Source organism: Arachis ipaensis, chromosome B4 (genome assembly GCF_059453495.1).
Source record: "Arachis ipaensis isolate K30076 ecotype BB chromosome B4, ASM5945349v1, whole genome shotgun sequence".
Classification (NCBI taxonomy): domain Eukaryota; kingdom Viridiplantae; phylum Streptophyta; class Magnoliopsida; order Fabales; family Fabaceae; genus Arachis; species Arachis ipaensis.
The window spans coordinates 92277767-92297599 of record NC_142439.1 but is presented as its reverse complement, the minus strand read 5'-3'; the positions used below and the strand labels follow the sequence as shown (position 1 = coordinate 92297599).

General features: G+C 36.1%; 1 non-coding gene across 1 annotated transcript; it reads right to left on the bottom strand.

The window, feature by feature from the left end:
• Nucleotides 1-4166: 4166 nt before the first annotated feature.
• On the bottom strand, nt 4167-4274 carry LOC148568373 (small nucleolar RNA R71). Its single transcript, XR_015882331.1, has one exon. It is a non-coding gene; the product is annotated as a small nucleolar RNA R71 (small nucleolar RNA).
• Nucleotides 4275-19833: the final 15559 nt, after the last annotated feature.

Sequence of the window (19833 nt, the reverse complement as noted above, 5' to 3'; positions counted from 1 at the left end):
CTTTGCTCGCCGCTGCTTTCTTGTGCTCCGCGTCTCCTTTGTTCCTCGTGCCACCTCTGATCCATCCATTCCTGCTTGATTCGCTTTCCCTCATCACAATAGGTAGGTGATGAGCGGATAATTTATACGCTTTTTGGCATTGTTTTTAGTATGTTTTTAGTATGATCTAGTTACTTTTAGGGATGTTTTCATTAGTTTTTATGTTAAATTCACATTTATGGACTTTACTATGAGTTTGTGTGTTTTTCTGTGATTTCAGGTATTTTCTGGCTGAAATTGAGGGACTTGAGCAGAAATCAGATTCAGAGGTTAAAGAAGGACTGCTGATGTTGTTGGATTCTGACCTCCCTGCACTCAAAATGGATTTTCTGGAGCTACAGAACTCGAAATGGCGCGCTTCTAATTGCGTTGGAAAGTAGACATCCAGGGCTTTCCAGCAATATATAATAGTCCATACTTTGGCCAAGAATAGATGGCGCAAACTGGCATTCAACGCCAGCTCTCTGCCCAATTCTGGCGTCCAGCAGCGCCAGAAACAAGCTGCAAAGTGGAGTTCAACGCCCAAACTGGCACCAAAACTGGCGTTCAACTCCAGGAATGACCTCTACACGTGCAACACTCAAGCTTAGCCCAAGCACACACCAAGTGGGCTCCGGAAGTGGATCTATGCATCAATTACTTACTTCTGTAAACCCTAGTAGCTAGTTTATTATAAATAGGACCTTTTACTATTGTATTAGACATCTTTGGACGCCTGGTTCTTAGATCAGAGGGGCTGGCCATCTTGGCCATGCCTGGACCTTTCACTTATGTATTTTCAACGGTAGAGTTTCTACACTCCATGGATTAAGGTGTGGAGCTCTGCTGTTCCTCAAAGATTAATGCAAAGTACTACTGTTCTCTATTCAATTCATCTTATTTCGCTTCTAAGATATTCATTTGCACTTCAACCTGAATGTGATGAACGTGACAATCATCATCATTCCCTATGAACGCGTGCCTGACAACCACTTCCGTTCTACATTAGAATTGAATGAGTATCTCTTAGATCTCTTAATCGGAATCTTCGTGGTGTAAGCTAGAATGATGGCGGCATTCAAGAGAATCTGGAAGGTCTAAACCTTGTCTGTGGTATTCCGAGTAGGATTCAATGATTGAATGACTGTGACGAGCTTCAAACTCGCGAGTGCTGGGCGTTAGTGACAGACGCAAAAGGAGGGTGAATCCTATTCCAGCATGATCGAGAACTGACAGATGAATAGCCGTGCCGTGACAGGGTGCGTTGACCATTTTCACTGAGAAGAGGGGATGTAGCCACTAACAACGGTGATGCCTTTGCATAAAGCCAGCCATGGAAAGGAGTAAAACTGATTGGATGAAGATAGCAGGAAAGCAGAGGTTCAGAGGAACGAAAGCATCTCTATTCGCTTATCTGAAATTCTCACCAATGATTTACATAAGTATTTCTATCCCTATTTTATTAATTATTTTCTAAAACTCCATAATTATTTTATATCCGCCTGACTGAGATTTACAAGGTGACCATAGCTTGCTTCATACCAACAATCTCCGTGGGATTCGACCCTTACTCACGTAAGGTATTACTTGGACGACCCAGTGCACTTGCTGGTTAGTTGTGCGAAGTTGTGAACCATGGTATTGGCATCATGTTTTTGGCGCCATTACCAGGGAAAGAAAGAGCAATGAATTTTACATAATTAAAGTGTAATCACAATTTCTGCGCACCAAGTTTTTGGCGCCGTTGCCGGGGATTGTTCAAGTTTGGACAACTGACGGTTCATCTTGTTGCTCAGATTAGGTAATTTTCTTTTTGTTTTATTTTCAAAAATTTTTCAAAAAGTTTTCAAATTTTCTCCTTTGTTTTCGAAAAAAAAATTTTTAAAAATAAATGTTTTCAAAAAATATTTTTTTTTTCAGAATTTTTAAGAATGAGTTCTAGTGTTTCATGAAGCATGTTGAAGCCTATCTGGCTGTAAAGCCATACCCAAACTGCTTTGGGATTGGTCTTCAACTAATCACCTCAATGGAGCCATGCCCAATCCTTCTGGATAGGGTATGTCAGACGTGTCATGTCTGAGTTACATACTAAAGCTTGGCTGGCTATTAAGCCATGCCTGACCCTTTGATTGGAGCTTTAGACTAAAAAGTATAAGATTCCTGGAATTCATATTAAAAATTTTGGAATCCTTATTTTTGTTTTTCAAATAATTTTCGAAAAAATACAAAAAAATTTAGAAAATCATACAAATCAAAAATATTTTTTGTGTTTCTTGTTTGAGTCTTGAGTCATGTTATAGTTTGGTGTCAATTGCATGTTCATCTTGCATTTTTCGAAAATTCATGCATTCATAGTGTTCTTCATGATCTTCAAGTTGTTCTTGGTAAGTCTTCTTGTTTGATCTTGATGTTTTCTTGTTTTGTGTTGTATGGTGTTTTTCATATGCATTCTTGCATCCATAGAGTCTAAGCATCAAAGATTTCTAAGTTTGGTGTCTTGCATGTTTTCTTTGCATTAAAAAATTTTTTTCAAAAATATGTTCTTGGTGTTCATCTTGACATTCAAAGTGTTCTTGGTGTTCATCTTGACATTCATAGCATTCTTGCATACATCAAATGTTTTGATCTAAAATTCTCATGCATTGCATCATTTTCATGTTTTTCCCTCTCATCATAAAAATTCAAAAATTAAAAAAATATCTTTCCCTTTTTCTCTCTTAAAATTTCGAAAATTAGATTTGACTTTTACAAAAATTTTTAAAATCTAGTTGTTTTTATGAGTGAAATCAAATTTTCAATTTAAAAATCTCATCTTTTTCAAAAATCAAATCTTTTTCAAATTTCTTAGTTATTTTCGAAAATTCTAAAAACATTTTTCAAAAACATTTTTCTTATTTTTATATCAAATTTTCGAAAATAACATCACCAATTAATGTTTTGATTCAAAAATTTCAAGTTTGTTACTTACTTGTTAAGAAAGATTCAAACTTTAAGTTCTAGAATCATATCTTGTGATTTCTTGTGAATCAAGTCATTAATTGTGATTTTAAAAATCAAATCTTTTTCAAAACTAATTTCAATCATATCTTTTCAAAAATATCTTCTTATCTTATCTTTTTCAAAATTTGATTTTCAAAATATCTTTTCTAACTTCCTATCTTCTTATCTTTTCAAAATTGATTTTCAAAATTTGTTTCAACTAACTAACTAACTTTTTGTTTGTTTCTTATCTTTTTCAAAACTACCTAACTAAATCTCTCTCTCTAATTTTTGAAAATATCTTCCCCCTTTTTCAAAAATTTCTTTTTAATTAACTAATTATTTTAACTTTTGATTTTAAAATTTTCGAAAAAAAATTACTAACATTTTTCAAAAACTATTTTCGAAAATCACTAACTCTTTTTCAAAAATTATTTTCGAAAATTCTCCCTATCTCTCATCTCCTTCTATTTATTTATTCATCTACTAACACTTCATCTCACCCAAATTCGAACCCCCTCTTCCATCTGTGTTCGAATTTCTTCTTCTTCTTTTCTTCTAACTCACACTAGGACCTCTATACTGTGGTAAAAAGGACCTCTATTATTATTATTTTTCTGTTCTCTCTTTTTCATATGAGCAGGAGCAAAGACAAGAATATTCTTGTTGAAGCAGATCCAGAACCTGAAAGGACTCTGAAAAGGAAACTAAGAGAAGCTAAAATACAACAATCCAGAGATAACCTTTCAGAAATTTTCGAACAAGAAGAGGAGATGGCAGCCGAAAATAATAATAATGCAAGAAGAATGCTTGGTGACTTTACTGCACCTAATTTCAATTTACATGGAAGAAGCATCTCCATTCCTGCCATTGGAGCAAACAACTTTGAGCTGAAACCTCAATTAGTTTCTCTGATGCAGCAGAACTGCAAGTTTCATGGACTTTCATCTGAAGATCCTTTTCAGTTCTTAACTGAATTCTTGCAGATATTTGATACTGTTAAGACTAATGGAGTAGATCCTGAAGTCTACAGGCTCATGCTTTTCCCTTTTGCTGTAAGAGACAGAGCTAGAGTGTGGTTGGACTCTCAATCCAGAGATAGCCTGAACTCTTGGGATAAGCTGGTCACGGCTTTCTTAGCCAAGTTCTTTCCTCCTCAAAAGCTGAGCAAGCTTAGAGTGGATGTTCAGACCTTCAGACAGAAAGAAGGTGAATCCCTCTATGAAGCTTGGGAAAGATACAAACAGTTGACCAAAAAGTGTCCTTCTGACATGCTTTCAGAATGGACCATCCTAGATATATTCTATGATGGTCTGTCTGAGTTATCTAAGATGTCATTGGATACCTCTGTAGGTAGATCCATTCACCTAAAGAAAATGCCTGCAGAAGCTCAAAAACTCATTGACATGGTTGCAAATAACCAGTTCATGTACACTTCTGAAAGGAATCCTGTGAATAATGGGATGCCTATGAAGAAGGGAGTTCTTGAGGTTGATACTCTGAATGCCATATTGGCTCAGAACAAAATACTGACTCAGCAAGTCAATATGATTTCTCAGAGTCTGAATGGAATGCAAGCTGCATCCAACAATACTCAAGAGGCTTCTTATGCAGAAGAAGCTTATGATCCTGAAAACCCTGCAATAGCAGAGGTGAATTACTTAGGTGAACCTTATGGAAACACCTATAACTCATCATGGAGAAATCATCCAAATCTCTCATGGAAGGATCAAAGGCCTCAACAAGGCTTTAATAATGGTGGAAGAAATAGGTTTAACAATAGTAAACCTTTTCCATCATCCACTCAGCAACAGACAGAGAACTCTGAACAAAATACTTCTAATTTAGTAAACTTAGTCTCTGATTTATCCAAGGCCACTGTAAGTTTCATGAATGAAACAAGGTCTTCCATTAGAAATTTGGAAGCACAAGTGGGCCAGCTGAGTAAAAGGATCACTGAAATCCCTCCTAGTACTCTCCCAAGCAATACAGAAGAGAATCCAAAAGGAGAGTGCAAGGCCATTGACATAAGCACCATGGCCGAACCTGTAAGGGAAAGAGAGGACGTGAATCCCAAGGAGGAAGACCTCCTGGGACGCCCAGTGATCAATAAGGAGTTTCCCTCTGAGGAACCAAAGGACTCTGAGGCTCATATAGAGACCATAGAGATTCTATTGAACCTCCTTATGCCATTCATGAGCTCTGATGAGTATTCCTCTTCTGAAGAGAATGAGGATGTTACTGAAGAGCAAGCTGCCAAGTTCCTTGGTGCAATCATGAAGCTAAATGCCAAATTATTTGGTATTGAGACTTGGGAAGATGAACCTCCCTTGTTCACCAATGAACTAAGTGATCTGGATCAACTGACATTGCCTCAGAAGAGACAGGATCCTAGAAGTTCATAATACCTTGTACCATAGGCACCATGATCTTTAAGGCTCTGTGTGACCTTGGTTCAGGAATAAACCTCATGCCCCTCTCTGTAATAGAGAAACTGGGAATCTATGGGGTGCAAGCTGCTAAAATCTCATTAGAGATGGCAGACAATTCAAGAAAACAGGCTTATGGACAAGTAGAGGACGTGTTAGTAAAGGTTGAAGGCCTTTACCTCCCTGCTGATTTCATAGTCCTGGATACTGGAAAGGAAGAGGATGAATCCATCATCCTAGGAAGACCTTTCCTAGCCACAGCAAGAGCTGTGATTGATGTGGACAGAGGAGAATTGATCCTTCAATTGAATAAGGACAACCTTGTGTTTACAACTCAAGGATCTCTCTCTGCATCCATGGAGAGGAAGTAGAAAAAGCTTCTCTCAAAGCAGAGTCAACCAAAGCCCCCACAGTCAAAGTCAGTCAAACTCTAAGTTTGGTGTTGGGAGGCCACAACCAAACTCTAAGTTTGGTGTTGAACTCCCATATCCAAACTCTAAGTTTGGTGTTGGAGAGTCTCAACAAAGCTCTGCACATCTGTGAGGCTCCATGAGAGCCCACTGTCAAGCTATTGACATTAAAGAAGTGCTTGTTGGGAGGCAACCCAATTTTTATTTATCTAACTATATTTTTCTTAGTTATATGTCTTTATAGGTTCATGATCATGTGGAGTCACAAAATAAATATAAAAATTGAAAACGGAATCAAAAACAGTAGAAGAAAAATCACACCCTGGAGGAAGCATCTGCCTGGCGTTCAACGCCAGAACAGAGCATGGTTCTGGCGCTGAACGCCCAAAATGGGCAGTGTCTGGGCGCTGAACGCCCAAAATGGGCAGCATCTGGGCGCTGGACGCCAGAATTGCACCCTGGAGAAAAGCTGGCGCTGAACGCCCAGAACAAGCATAGTTCTGGCGTTCAACGCCAGAAATGGGCAACAAATGGGCGTTGAACGCCCAAAATGGGCACCAACCTGGCGCTGAACGCCCAGAGTTGTGTGCAAGGGCATTTTACATGCCTAATGAGTGCAGGGATGTAAATCCTTGACACCTCAGGATCTGTGGACACCACAGGATCATCTCAGGATCAGTGAATCTCACAGGATCCCCACCCACCTCACCCTCCCTCTCTCCATTCATGATCATCCCTTCTGTTTTCCATTCACCACTCACATCCATGCACACATCCCTCCATCTCCTCCATATCTTCTTCTTCTTCTTCTATTCTTTCTTCTTTTGCTCGAGGGCGAGCAAAATTCTAAGTTTGGTGTGGTAAAAGCATAAGCTTTTTGTGTTGCCATTGCCATTAATGGCACCTAAGGCCAGAGAAACCTCAAGAAAGAGGAAAGGGAAGACAATTGCTTCCACCTCTGAGCCATGGGAGATGGAAAGATTCATCTCACATACCCATCACTAAGAAAAAGATGGAGTAAACAAGAGAGCACATTCATGAATCTCAACAGGCACATGAAGAAGCTCATCATCAAGAAATCCTTGAGATACATCAAGGGATGCACTTGCCTCCATAGAATTTTTGGGAGCAAATCAACACCTCCCTAGGAGAATTGAGTTCCAATATGGGACAACTAAGGGTGGAACATCAAAAGCACTCCATCATCCTTCATGAAATAAGAGAAGATCAAAAAGCAATGAGGGAGGAGCAACAAAGACAAGGAAGAGACATAGAAGAGCTCAAGGACATCATTGGTTCCTCAAGAAGGAAACGCCACCATCACTAAGGTGGATTCATTCCTTGTTCTTATTTCTTCTGTTTTTCGTTTTCTATGTTATGTGCTTATCTATGTTTGTGTCTTCATTACATGATCATTAGTAGTTAGTAACTTTGTCTTAAAGTTATGAATGTCCTATGATCCATCACCTCTCTTAAATGAAAAATGTTTTAATTCAAAAGAAAAAGAAGTACATGAGTTTTGAATTTATCCTTGAACTTAGTTTAATTATATTGATGTGGTGACAATGCGTCTTGTTTTCTGAATGTATGCTTGAACAGTGCATATGTCTTTTGAAGTTTTTGTTTAAGAAAGTTAAATATGTTGGCTCTTGAAAGAATGATGACTAGGAAACATGTTATTTGATAATCTGAAAAATCATAAAAATGATTCTTGAAGCAAGAAAAAGCAGCAAAGAACAAAGCTTGCAGAAAAAAAAATTTAGGCGAAAAAAATATAGAAAGAAAAAGAAAAAGCAAGCAGAAAAAGCCAAAAGCTCTTAAAACCAAGAGGCAAGAGCAAAAAGCCAATAACTCTTAAAACCAAAAGGCAAGGGCAAATAAAAAGGATCCCAAGGCTTTGAGCATCAGTGGATAGGAGGGCCTAAAGGAATAAAATCCTGGTCTAAGCGGCTAAACCGAGCTGCCCCTAACCATGTGCTTGTGGAGTGTAGGTGTCAAGTAAAAACTTGAGACTGAGCGGTTAAAGTCAAGGTCCAAAGCAAAAAAAAGAGTGTGCTTAAGAATCCTGGACACCTCTAATTGGAGACTTTAGCAAAGCTGAGTCACAATCTGAAAAGGTTCACCCAATTATATGTCTGTGGCATTTATGTATCCGGTGGTAATACTGGAAAACAAAGTGCTTAGGGCCACGGCCAAGACTCATAAAAAAGCTGTGTTCAAGAATCATCATACTGAACTAGGAGAATCAATAACACTATCTGAACTCTGAGTTCCTATAGATGCCAATCATTCTGAACTTCAATAGATGAAGTGAGATGCCAAAACTATTCAAGAGGCAAAAAGCTATAAGTCCCGCTCATTTAATTGGAGCTATGTTTCATTGATAGTTTGGAATTTATAGTATATTCTCTTCTTTTTATCCTATTTGATTTTCAGTTGCTTGGGGACAAGCAACAATTTAAGTTTGGTGTTGTGATGAGCGGATAATTTATACGCTTTTTGGCATTGTTTTTAGTATGTTTTTAGTAGGATCTAGTTACTTTTAGGGATGTTTTCATTAGTTTTTATGTTAAATTCACATTTCTGGACTTTACTATGAGTTTGTGTGTTTTTCTGTGATTTCAGGTATTTTCTGGCTGAAATTGAGGGACTTGAGCAGAAATCAGATTCAGAGGTTGAAGAAGGACTGCTGATGCTGTTGGATTCTGACCTCCCTGCACTCAAAATGGATTTTTTGGAGCTACAGAACTCGAAATGGCGCGATTCCAATTGCGTTGGAAAGTAGACATCTAGGACTTTCCAGCAATATATAATAGTCCATACTTTGGCCAAGAATAGTTGACGCAAACTGGCGTTCAACGCCAGCTCTCTGCCCAATTTTGGCGTCCAGCGCCAGAAACAAGCTGCAAAGTGGAGTTCAACGCCCAAACTGGCACCAAAACTGGCGTTCAACTCCAGGAATGACCTCTACACGTGCAACACTCAAGCTCTGCCCAAGCACACACCAAGTGGGCCCCGGAAGTGGATCTATGCATCAATTACTTACTTCTGTAAACCCTAGTAGCTAGTTTATTATAAATAGGACCTTTTACTATTGTATTAGACATCTTTGGACGCCTGGTTCTTAGATGAGAGGGGCTGGCCATCTTGGCCATGCCTGGACCTTTCACTTATGTATTTTCAACGGTAGAGTTTCTACACTCCATGGATTAAGGTGTGGAGTTCTGCTGTTCCTCAAAGATTAATGCAAAGTACTACTGTTCTCTATTCAATTCATCTTATTTCGCTTCTAAGATATTCATTTGCACTTCAACCTGAATGTGATGAACGTGACAATCATCATCATTCCCTATGAACGCGTGCCTGACAACCACTTCCGTTCTACATTAGAATTGAATGAGTATCTCTTAGCTCTCTTAATCGGAATCTTCGTGGTGTAAGCTAGAATGATGGCAGCATTCAAGAGAATCCGGAAGGTCTAAACCTTGTCTGTGGTATTCCGAGTAGGATTCAATGATTGAATGACTGTGACGAGCTTCAAACTCGCGAGTGCTGGGCGTTAGTGCAGACGCAAAAGGAGGGTGAATCCTATTCCAGCATGATCGAGAACCGACAGATGAATAGTCGTGCCGTGACAGGGTGCGTTGACCATTTTCACTGAGAGGAGGGGATGTAACCACTGACAACGGTGATGCCCTTGCATAATACCAGCCATGGAAAGGAGTAAGACTGATTGGATGAAGATAGCAGGAAAGCAGAGGTTCAGAGGAACGAAAGCATCTCTATTCGCTTATCTGAAATTCTCACCAATGATTTACATAAGTATTTCTATCCCTATTTTATTAATTATTTTCTAAAACTCCATAATTATTTTATATCCGCCTGACTGAGATTTACAAGGTGACCATAGCTTGCTTCATACCAACAATCTCCGTGGGAGGTATTACTTGGACGACCCAGTGCACTTGCAGGTTAGTGTGCGAAGTTGTGAACCATGGTATTGGCATCATGTTTTTGGCGCCATTACCAGGGAAAGAAAGAGCAATGAATTTTACATAATTAAAGTGTAATCACAATTTCTGCGCACCAGTAGGCTTTTAGTTTTTTTGTCTGATTTAGGCAATTAGGGTTCCTAATCCCCATTGTCAAGAACAAAACACACAGCTCAAGTTGTTGCAGCTGGGCTCAATCTTCCTTCCGATGAGGCAAGCATCGATCCCTAACAAGCGAGGTAAGCGCCTGATGATGATGATGGTTCTGTGAAATTTGGGAGGTTTTGGATTTTGAGTTTTGGTTTTAGGGTTTTAATTGGGGGTCTTAGCTTGTGTATTCTGCGTTGTTTATTTGTGGACTGCCAGATCAAACTAAAATCACCAATGTAAATTTCACCATGTGTCAACTGAATTATTATTCTTATTTTTGTTATTGTTGTTGTTGATTTTTTCTTGTTTAAATTTCACTTTTAAGGAGAGCAGAGTATTCTCAAGAGAGATTATTCTTATGCTTTTAAATTGCTTTGTTGATTGAATCAATAACTTGAAGTACCTGTGAATTTTAAGATGTATTTTGGGAATCCAAGCTTGATTTGAGACATATGCAGTGATTGCAGTCAATTAAGTGTTCTAATTTCTGCTGAAATGGGGTAAGCATCTAAACTGACCTTAAATTACCAATTCATGAGTTTTGATGATCAAGTATTTTTCAATTTCCTTTTGTATGCTTCTGTGCAACTTGTCTAATAGGTTTACTTGTTTTTATGTATCTATGTACATCCAGGTCATGTGTATTTTTTATTTCTTTCTTCATGCATTTTCTTTCTCGTTACTGTAAGCTAACTTGAGCGTTAGTAATCAAACAAGATGATTTTGTCTTCTTTTGGTTATCATCAATATTGGCCTTGTAAATTGTAATATAGTTACTTGTTTGATATCTTGTTGTAATGTGCTTGAGTTTATGTGGGGCGTAGGTCTTGATTGGTGTCACTATAGGTTTGAACTTGGGCTATTTTTTTTATTATGTTTTGTTTGTTTTGTTTTCTATTTTATTTTTTGATACCTAGGAGAGATTGGACTATTTGGAAGATGGTAAACGTGTTTTTCGACTGCGTTTACGGCTATGTTCTTCTTTATACCCTATCAACGAACGCATCATAGACTTTTTTCTTGAATATAATCGACACACTCTTCGAACAAGTCCACCTTGGGGTTCTGAACTTCTGGAGGTATAATTCTTGTCCTCCTTTTGGTCTGGTTTAACTTTATCCTATTTTCTGGACTTTTTATAGGTATTTAGGTACCATTTTAGATGTTCTTGAACTCATTATTTGGGACTATGTCTATTGCCATACTTGAATTGGAACGGATATGCAGACATGTATTTTTATTTTATTTTTTTAATATTTATTTTCCCACTTAGCAGTTAGCAATTGGCATTGTGCTTGACTACGTTGCTTAACTTCTTTTCCATTAAGAAAATTGTTCTGTTGTACCAAGTTGAAATTGTTACCTGGAAATCAGTCTTTTATCTCTAATTCTCTATGCTTTTCATTGTTCAGAACATTTACATTGGTGAGTTCCTGCGATGAAATCTTTGTATCTTTACACTTTTTCTTAGCTGGGATAAATATATAAATTTGGCTTTATTTGCATGTTTACTGATAATGTGACTTGATGCCTTGGTCATTGAAAGATTGTATCAATTTAACTAACTTCCCATATGTTTGTTATGATTTTAATTGTGTGTGCTTGCATTTCTTTTTTTAGTCGATAATTAGACAATGTTTCTTCTCAAAAAAAAAAAAATCTCCTATAGCAAAAAGTTCTGGAAATCTAACTTCTCTATGGTCTTTGGATTATAACTCCATTGCCCTCTCACATGGTCTTTGGATTTGAATTATTGACATCGCCAGTGTATACATGTTACTTGATGTAAAATTTGTATGTTTTTTATTCGAAAAATGGGAATGACAGGTGAATTATTAAGGTTGTTTTGGAATGCTAAAAAATTAAACTTATTGAGTCTTATTTGTATAATTGCTTTTTAGAATAACTTAATATATGAAATCAATTTATGTTGGATACTTTAGATGAAAAGTGGTTTTAAGATAATTTATTGTGTTTGGAATGGATTAAAAAAAAAGCTATTTTTAAGTGGATAATTACAAAAATTTAGTATGAGATGTTTGTTACTATTATTGAATATTGGATATTTGAAATCAAATTGGTAAAATCGTTACAATTCAAAAATAGTGAGCTTTTTCTTAGAATCATAAACTTCAAAACATTATTTTCGTCTATGAGTTGTTTTTTAGCTTAAAAATATTAGTTTCGATTATAATCTATTTTTACTTTTTTACACAAGCATGACACTTAAGAAACTTGAATTAATTGATGATACATGCTAATGATTATTTGAGATGATGCTGGTCTATTTGTTGATTTCATATGAGTATGCTTAAATGTGAAAAGTGACAAAAAATGGTGATTTATTAATTCTGAGTACTTGGGGCTGATTTAACCTTTCCAACAAGTTAAAATAGGTAAAAGAAATTTAGAATGCAAGGTTAGAGTGAGTGAAAAGCTAGGAATCAATTTTTGACCTCTCAAAACCCGAGGTTACATGTTGCAGAATTATGCAGTTTTGGGTAGCAATTTGTAAACAAAACTGGGAGCAATCTAGCAACTCAAAATGAGTGAAATTATTTTTCAATGAAACCTTAAGATGTCTAGATTATTATTCTAAAATTTCAGAATTTTTCGATGTGTGGTTTGGGAGATATGATTTTTAGAAAATGGTCATTTTCTGCAGAAACAATGTTGTACAAATTCTGGAACAGCAACTTCAAACCCACATATTTCAATACTCTGAAACTCTTTGGAGGTGAAACTAAATAGGAGTAAAATATTAGGATGTCTAGTATTTTATGTCAAAATTTCAGGACAATTCAAATTTTATAGAGAAAGTTGTGTCTTCTCGAAGCAGGGTTGTTCACTGCTGCGACAGCACCCTTTCCTTAAAACAAAACTATATTTCGAGAGACATAACTTTTTCTAGAGAAGTGAAAATGCTCTGGAACTTGAAATAGGTGAAAGATGGGTAAGTCTGGTTCAACCATACTAAACTTTAGGAGAATCCAACCAAAGATGGATTTTATATGATTTTTCTAAGTTGGTTACTGCTTGCTGTTTTTCTGAAGTGTACTAAATCAGTAGTCGGTTTTTAAAAAATCATATAAAATTAAATTCTTAGAACGCAGTTGCAAAACCAAAACTAAAGTACACTTTAGGATTCCTATTTAAAATAAATAATAATATATTAGGATTTCTTTTGCTCCCCTTTTTTATATGTATAATATATTAGGTATATGTATAATATGTTATACCTCTTATATTTGCATATGGTTAAGTTAATTGCTATGGCTGAAAATCATATGTTGTTGGCTTTATTGACACTTTAACACTTGAAGTTGTATTGTTATGGCTGAAAATTGTTTGTGCAATTCTGGTTGTTGTAATTCTAGTTTTGTGCACTTCTGTTTGCTAGAATTCCTGTTTTTTTGCACTTTTGAATTTGTGCCTGGATTTGTGCATCTGTTTATATTGTTGGGAGCTTCTCATACTTGAAGTCATATAAAGATTATTAGAGTTGTGCTAACTGAAGTAGCACCAAGAATTGTGCTAACTTTATTTTTTAAGTTGACATAGCTTTGATAATTTATACAACTATTTTCAGTTTGGTTTCTAATTATTTTTAGTTTGATTTTTTAATTTTTATAATTACAAATATCATTATAAATATTTTTCTAATTACTTTTCTATATAATTATGAAGGATAATATTGAGGATGATAATGAAGATTAAGCTGTTTATCATTATGGTTTATGGGTTAAAATGGAGTAATGTTGAGAATGAATATATGTATGGTAGACTAATTACTTTTATTAGAAGATACTTATATAGAATATAATATTTTAGTTTTCCGTAGAGTATTAGTAGTAAATTCTAAGTGGTCTCATGCCTATTTTGATATGGCTATGTTTAATTTAGTGTGAGATGTATGAATATTAGTACTTTTGGATCATTATAAATATATTTAATTTATAGATAATTTTTATTATTTAAAAAATTATTTAGTATAATTATGTATTTATTTTTATTTTATAATATTTAACTCGTTTAATTAAAAATACAGAATTATATATGTAATCATATTACTAAATACTATGTACAAAAAAATATTAGAATATATATATATATATATATATATATATATATATATATATATATATAGAAAATAAAAAGAAAAACAATAAGGAACCTAAGGCTACACTTATATAGAGTAGCTATGGTTATACAGAAAATTAAAAAAAAAAAAACCAATGAGGCACTTAAGGCTACACTTATATAGAGTAGCTATAGTATACAATGTGGCTACGCTTTACAGGTGATGTAGTAGCACTGAAAAGCGTAGCCTATTTTGGTAAAAATGGAGCTGAAAAGCGTAGCCTTTGGTCCTGGACAGCATCACTTGAAAAGCGCACCCTATTCTCAAACGCCAAAAGCGTAGCCCTTGGTGCAGAAAAGCATAGCCTTTGAGAATAGGCAACGGACGAATAGGAATCACCGCAAAAAGCGTAGCCATAGCCCAGAAAGCGTAGCCGTAGCCTAAGGCATCATTTTTTTTCACTTTTGGCTACACTTTTCAAGTGTACCTGAATGGGTGTTTTTCTTGTATTGATTGTTAGTTTGTTAATCATTAAAATTCAATCTAAGTATGTAGAGATAATAATCTCTCCCTTTCTTATGATAACAACACAAATATAACTTTAAGAATTTCATTGATTCTCAAAAATATAAATCTAGTGATCTAGAACAAGAACTTTTAAAGATCCGGATTGCGAGATAGGTATATCATATCAAAAGCCAGACTAAGTTATCGTAACTCAAATTATGTTTTTAGATACCTAATATATATGATAGATTCAGAAACATAATCTGATGTAGGAGCATATATTTTTACGTTTGTGTCGTTAATTAAAGTAGTCTAGTTTTGCATATATTATTATATTGTGTTATGAGTTGTAACACCCAGTCACACAAAGCCTTACACTTAAGTCGTAAATTAGAGGTGGTGAGGTACTACGATGTCTAAAAACAAAAATTCGTACATATATTTTGAAGGATAATTTATCTAGAAGCTGATACGGAGAGAACTATTGCTAGTCTAGATTTTCACAAAATAGAATTCCATCGTTGAAAGTATAGCCTAGACCAACAAGTAATTCCCAAGATCAAATAGTAAATTCAAATCAAAACATATATAAACCGAGAGTATTTACCTCCCGGGTCGTTCTCCCTAGGAATGCAATCGAAGTGTTATACGCTTTCAGTTGTGAGGACAAAGAGGGGATTTTGAATCAAGAAATGAAATATTGAAAGAACTAAGCAATGAAAGAACTAAGAGGTGAGCAAAATTGTAATTAATGGAAGTAAAGAGAATCGTAAGATCAAAACTAGTGAAAATGCTAGAAATGCAATAAAGGGCCTTGACTTGAGAATGAGGTTCTTAGGATTCCTATCATTGCCATAACCACAACTATGGTAATTACCATGAGTCAATATCGCCTAGTTAACCCCAACCATCGAGGAGTAAGTCAAGCAAGCATAATTGACCTTAATCCATACATCCTACCAACTTACCAAACTAGTTGATAAAAGGCTAGCATCAATGGAAACAAGAGTCAACTAACTACCCAAAAATTACCATAAATGTCGGACATTATGGCTCTAGTATCCTAGGAACTCAAACCACAAGCCAAGGTGTGGAAATCTACTCAAAATCTAAAGTTGGCATTTTCACAAACACCTTGTGTGCATAAAAGTAAAGTATGGAAAATTGCAAAGTAAAATGGAAAACTATAACCAACTATCAACAAAACCAAATGTAAACAAGCAATCAAATATAAAGGAAGCATGAAACATAAAATTCATTGATCAAAACTCCAAGAAACACAAAATTGCAAGTATGAACAAGTAACTTGAACCAAAAGAGAATGAAAGTAAAAGTGCTATAATTAAAGATGAACTTGAGAGTACTTACAATTAAAGAAGCAAAAATTCAAAATTAAGCTTGCTATAAAATGCTACATAAAAACTACATAAACCCTAGGAGGGCTCTCTACTCTACACTACTCCTACTCCTAATACTATGAAAAACTATGTAAAAATGTGCTCCAATGTGTCCCCTTTGATAAGTGTTGAATCCTCCTTCATATAGCACTCCAAAACAGCATTCCAACCTTCCAAAATGGGCCAAGAGGCCTCCAAATTCGCGCATCACATGTTTCATTAATGTATTCACGTGTAGGGACTTGTGCGGACACACAGACGTGTGCGTCCGCACACTCGGCTGAAAATTGACCTGTGCGTACGCACAGGTGCTTGTGTACACGCACACTTCGCTATGTGTGCTTTTCCTTGTTTTCTTCATGTTTTCTCCCTTGTACATACTTTTTTCCACTTTTGGCCATCCATTCTTGCCTCTAAGGTCTGAAATCACTCACAATCCATATCACGGCATCAAATGACATAAAAGTGGAATTAAAAATCACTAATCCAAGCATTAAAACATATGTTTTCACGTTTAGAATCAAATTAGGGATCAAACACAAAAGTATGCTCTTTTGGTGATTAAGTGTGAGTTCATGTGCCAGAATCCATTCAAATCAAGCCAAAATACATCGGAAAATATGGACTCATCAGAAGCCTTGAAAGAAAACATAGTTCAAATTTCGGTAACTCGACATCACACACAGGGTGTTAACGAAAAAACATGTCGATGTGCAAAAATAGAATATACAGAATATATATACGTACAGCCTAAAAGTTAAGAGAAACTAAGATATAAATATAAATCCTGTTTCTCAATAATCAACCTCTAAGAGGGATATACAAATAAAAATACAAAAGTGGTGAATATACATAAACTAATTACAGAATATAAATTCCCAAAAGTAAATCTTCGCTTCCCAGAGAAATCCAACATACTCAACGGGGTGCTTCGCGTCCTGCATCTGCAATATAAATAAATCCATAAACAGGTGAGAACAATATCCTTTTGGGTTCTCAGTAAGGGTAACATTTCCAAATAGAGATAAAGTAAAACTACATGAACTCACTAGGCAGTCCTATACTCCAATCGACCTAAAGTTCAAGCCTGGTGTCCTTCTAAACTAAACAGGATAATCAAAAACTAAGTCTCAGCTAATACATGCTCTCAGGTTTCCAATTCCTCTCAATTTCAGTCATTCATGTTCTCTTTTAATCACAATGGTTCCAACTCAGTATTTTAGTGTCACAACTCCAATCATCACACCAGAACAAGCATAAACCCTCAGCGTCATCACCGCCAATATGAGGGATCTCTCAGTTATGCAATTACAGGCAAAACAATATAAGGAATACACAGATAGAGATACAGATAAAGCATTTAGATCAAGTAGCATGTAGATACATTTAATCGAGAAGGCACACTAAGTACAAGATACATACCAAAACAATACATACAAATATAAATAATACATGCCTGTCCTACTGGCCATGAGCTCATGCATCGATTCTGTTGCCAGGCCTGACACAGGTAAGCAGAATTTTACAAACCGTCCTTGCCCATAGGTTTCACAAGCAAGCGGGATAACACCAATCGTCCTCGCCCGGAACATGCAAGCGGTATTTAACCACCATCCTGGCCAATCTCAATAAACCATGAGTAAGCGAGATAACACCAATCGTCCTAACCGGGTACCTCGAACAAGCTAGATTTAACTACCGTCCTTGCCACGAGTAAACATCAGTTCATAGCAAAGTCTTTAATCAGCTTTTAAAAATCATTAAGTCTATTAACCGCACTCTTGTTTAGTATACCCATTCCTTCGTCTCGTGAGCAGGATAACACCACTGTCCTTAAGCGGGCGGGATAAAATTACTATCCACGCATAGCTACTTACGCACTAAACAAGCGGAATGACACCACTGTCCTTTCCAGTCCAGCCATTTAGGCCACAACCAATCAACGTTAGTGTCTTTTAGAAATTGAACAGATTATTAAACTTGCTAGCCCCAATTCGTTATTACTTATCAAGTGAAATCTCATAAACCCCTATTATCAATTTGTCACTTCCGTTGACCCGTGAGTGGGATAATACCACTGTCCTCACCGTGGGTGGGACAAACTACCTTCTCTACAGCCATGTCATCTGGTTTAACCAAGCATTTATCCGGGAATAACCAAATTTAATTTGATCTCGCTCAAATTCAATTCATTATGCTAGCGGAATAATACCCAGACCTTGCCACAAATAGTTGCACAATCCATACACAAGCGGGATATTACCCAGACCATGCCATCTCAGCTAATCCGCCATACTCGATCATCATCAGTCTCATTAACCATGGCTTATCTCAATCTGTTGCCCAGTAAGTTCATTACTCACAAGCTTTCATCAATATTAATCGGCTCTAATCACAAACTCATCCAAAATCTTGTGTTTCATCCAACCCATGTGTTCCCACTCATCCTCAGGCTTAAAAACAACTTGTCAAACCTCAATTAGAGGTTATGGAAGTTTACAAGCATTCTAGGAAAGCCAAACAGTTGAAAACAAAGTGTGTAAACAGGGCTTGTGCATACGCACACATCCGAGAGGTTTCCCAGCTTGTGTGTATGCATGTCCCCTGTGCGTACGCTCAATTGTAAAAATCCTGGCATGCGTACGCACAAGCCTTTACACCCAGTCTGTTTTGTGTGTAGGCACCATTATGTGCGTGGCACATATACCAGAAATTCTGGTTTTGTTGCATAATCACAGAATTTCAACTTTTAACCCTAAACTTCAAATGCTCATAATTTTTTGGATAAAAATCATTTTCGATCCGTTTTTCGAATGCTATAAACTACTCAAACCCAATTTTCATAAAAACAAGTTTCACAAATTTTTGAAGGTCCAAGGGCCAAGTTACAGTGCATTGAAGTTAGTTAAAAACTGGAATTTACCAAATTTGAACCTTTACTTCATTTCACCAAAATCTCTATCCAATTTAAACCACACCATACCAAATTCATTCTTAAACAATCTCAACATATGTTCATTTATTCTCTACCCTTCTAACCATCAATCACCTAACAATTCTATTCGAAATCCATCAAACAATTCTATTCGAAATCCATCAATCAATCCAACACTTAGTCACCCAACATATCACATTTTCAACTTCATTCATCACAATTCACCAAATCACACAACCAAATACTCATCATCCCAATCATCAAATTAATCATGGCAATTCATCACTTACCGTGAATTCCCATACAGGGGATAACTCACCCTATCTTGGTCTCCAGTCCAATTTCCACATCAATTCACAATCATAATCAATATAACTCATACAATTTACGTTCATACCAAATCAATACCCACTCAATTTACAAAATCACAACTAATTCAACTCAACACCAACCAAATTTGATTCGATCTTGCCCTAGGCATTCACATAATCTTACAAAATGCCTAGTCGAAACTAAAACTCGTACCTCAAAGACAGTGATTTTTCCTCAACTCGAATTTACTCCGACAAACTTGACGCCCACCAAAGCCTCACCACCTGATTCCGCAATTCAAATCTACACCAAACCACACCAAGCAAGTTCCAAACCAAGCTAATCAATCTAGTTTTTCACCAATTCATACATAATCACAATTCTCAATACCTAATCTTCATGAAATCAAAAAATCCAAAGAGAATAAGATTTTTTCACCTTTTACCCACTTCTCAGATGGATTAAACCCGATATAGCTCATTCTAGAGCTCCCCTAAATCATCACAATTATAAAATCTCTCAATACTCAAAATCAAATTCGAGAAATTAAAGAGAAGGAAGAAATGGGTACAACATTCGAATTTTTATACCACTTTGTTCAAATAGAATAGAAGAGAATTTTG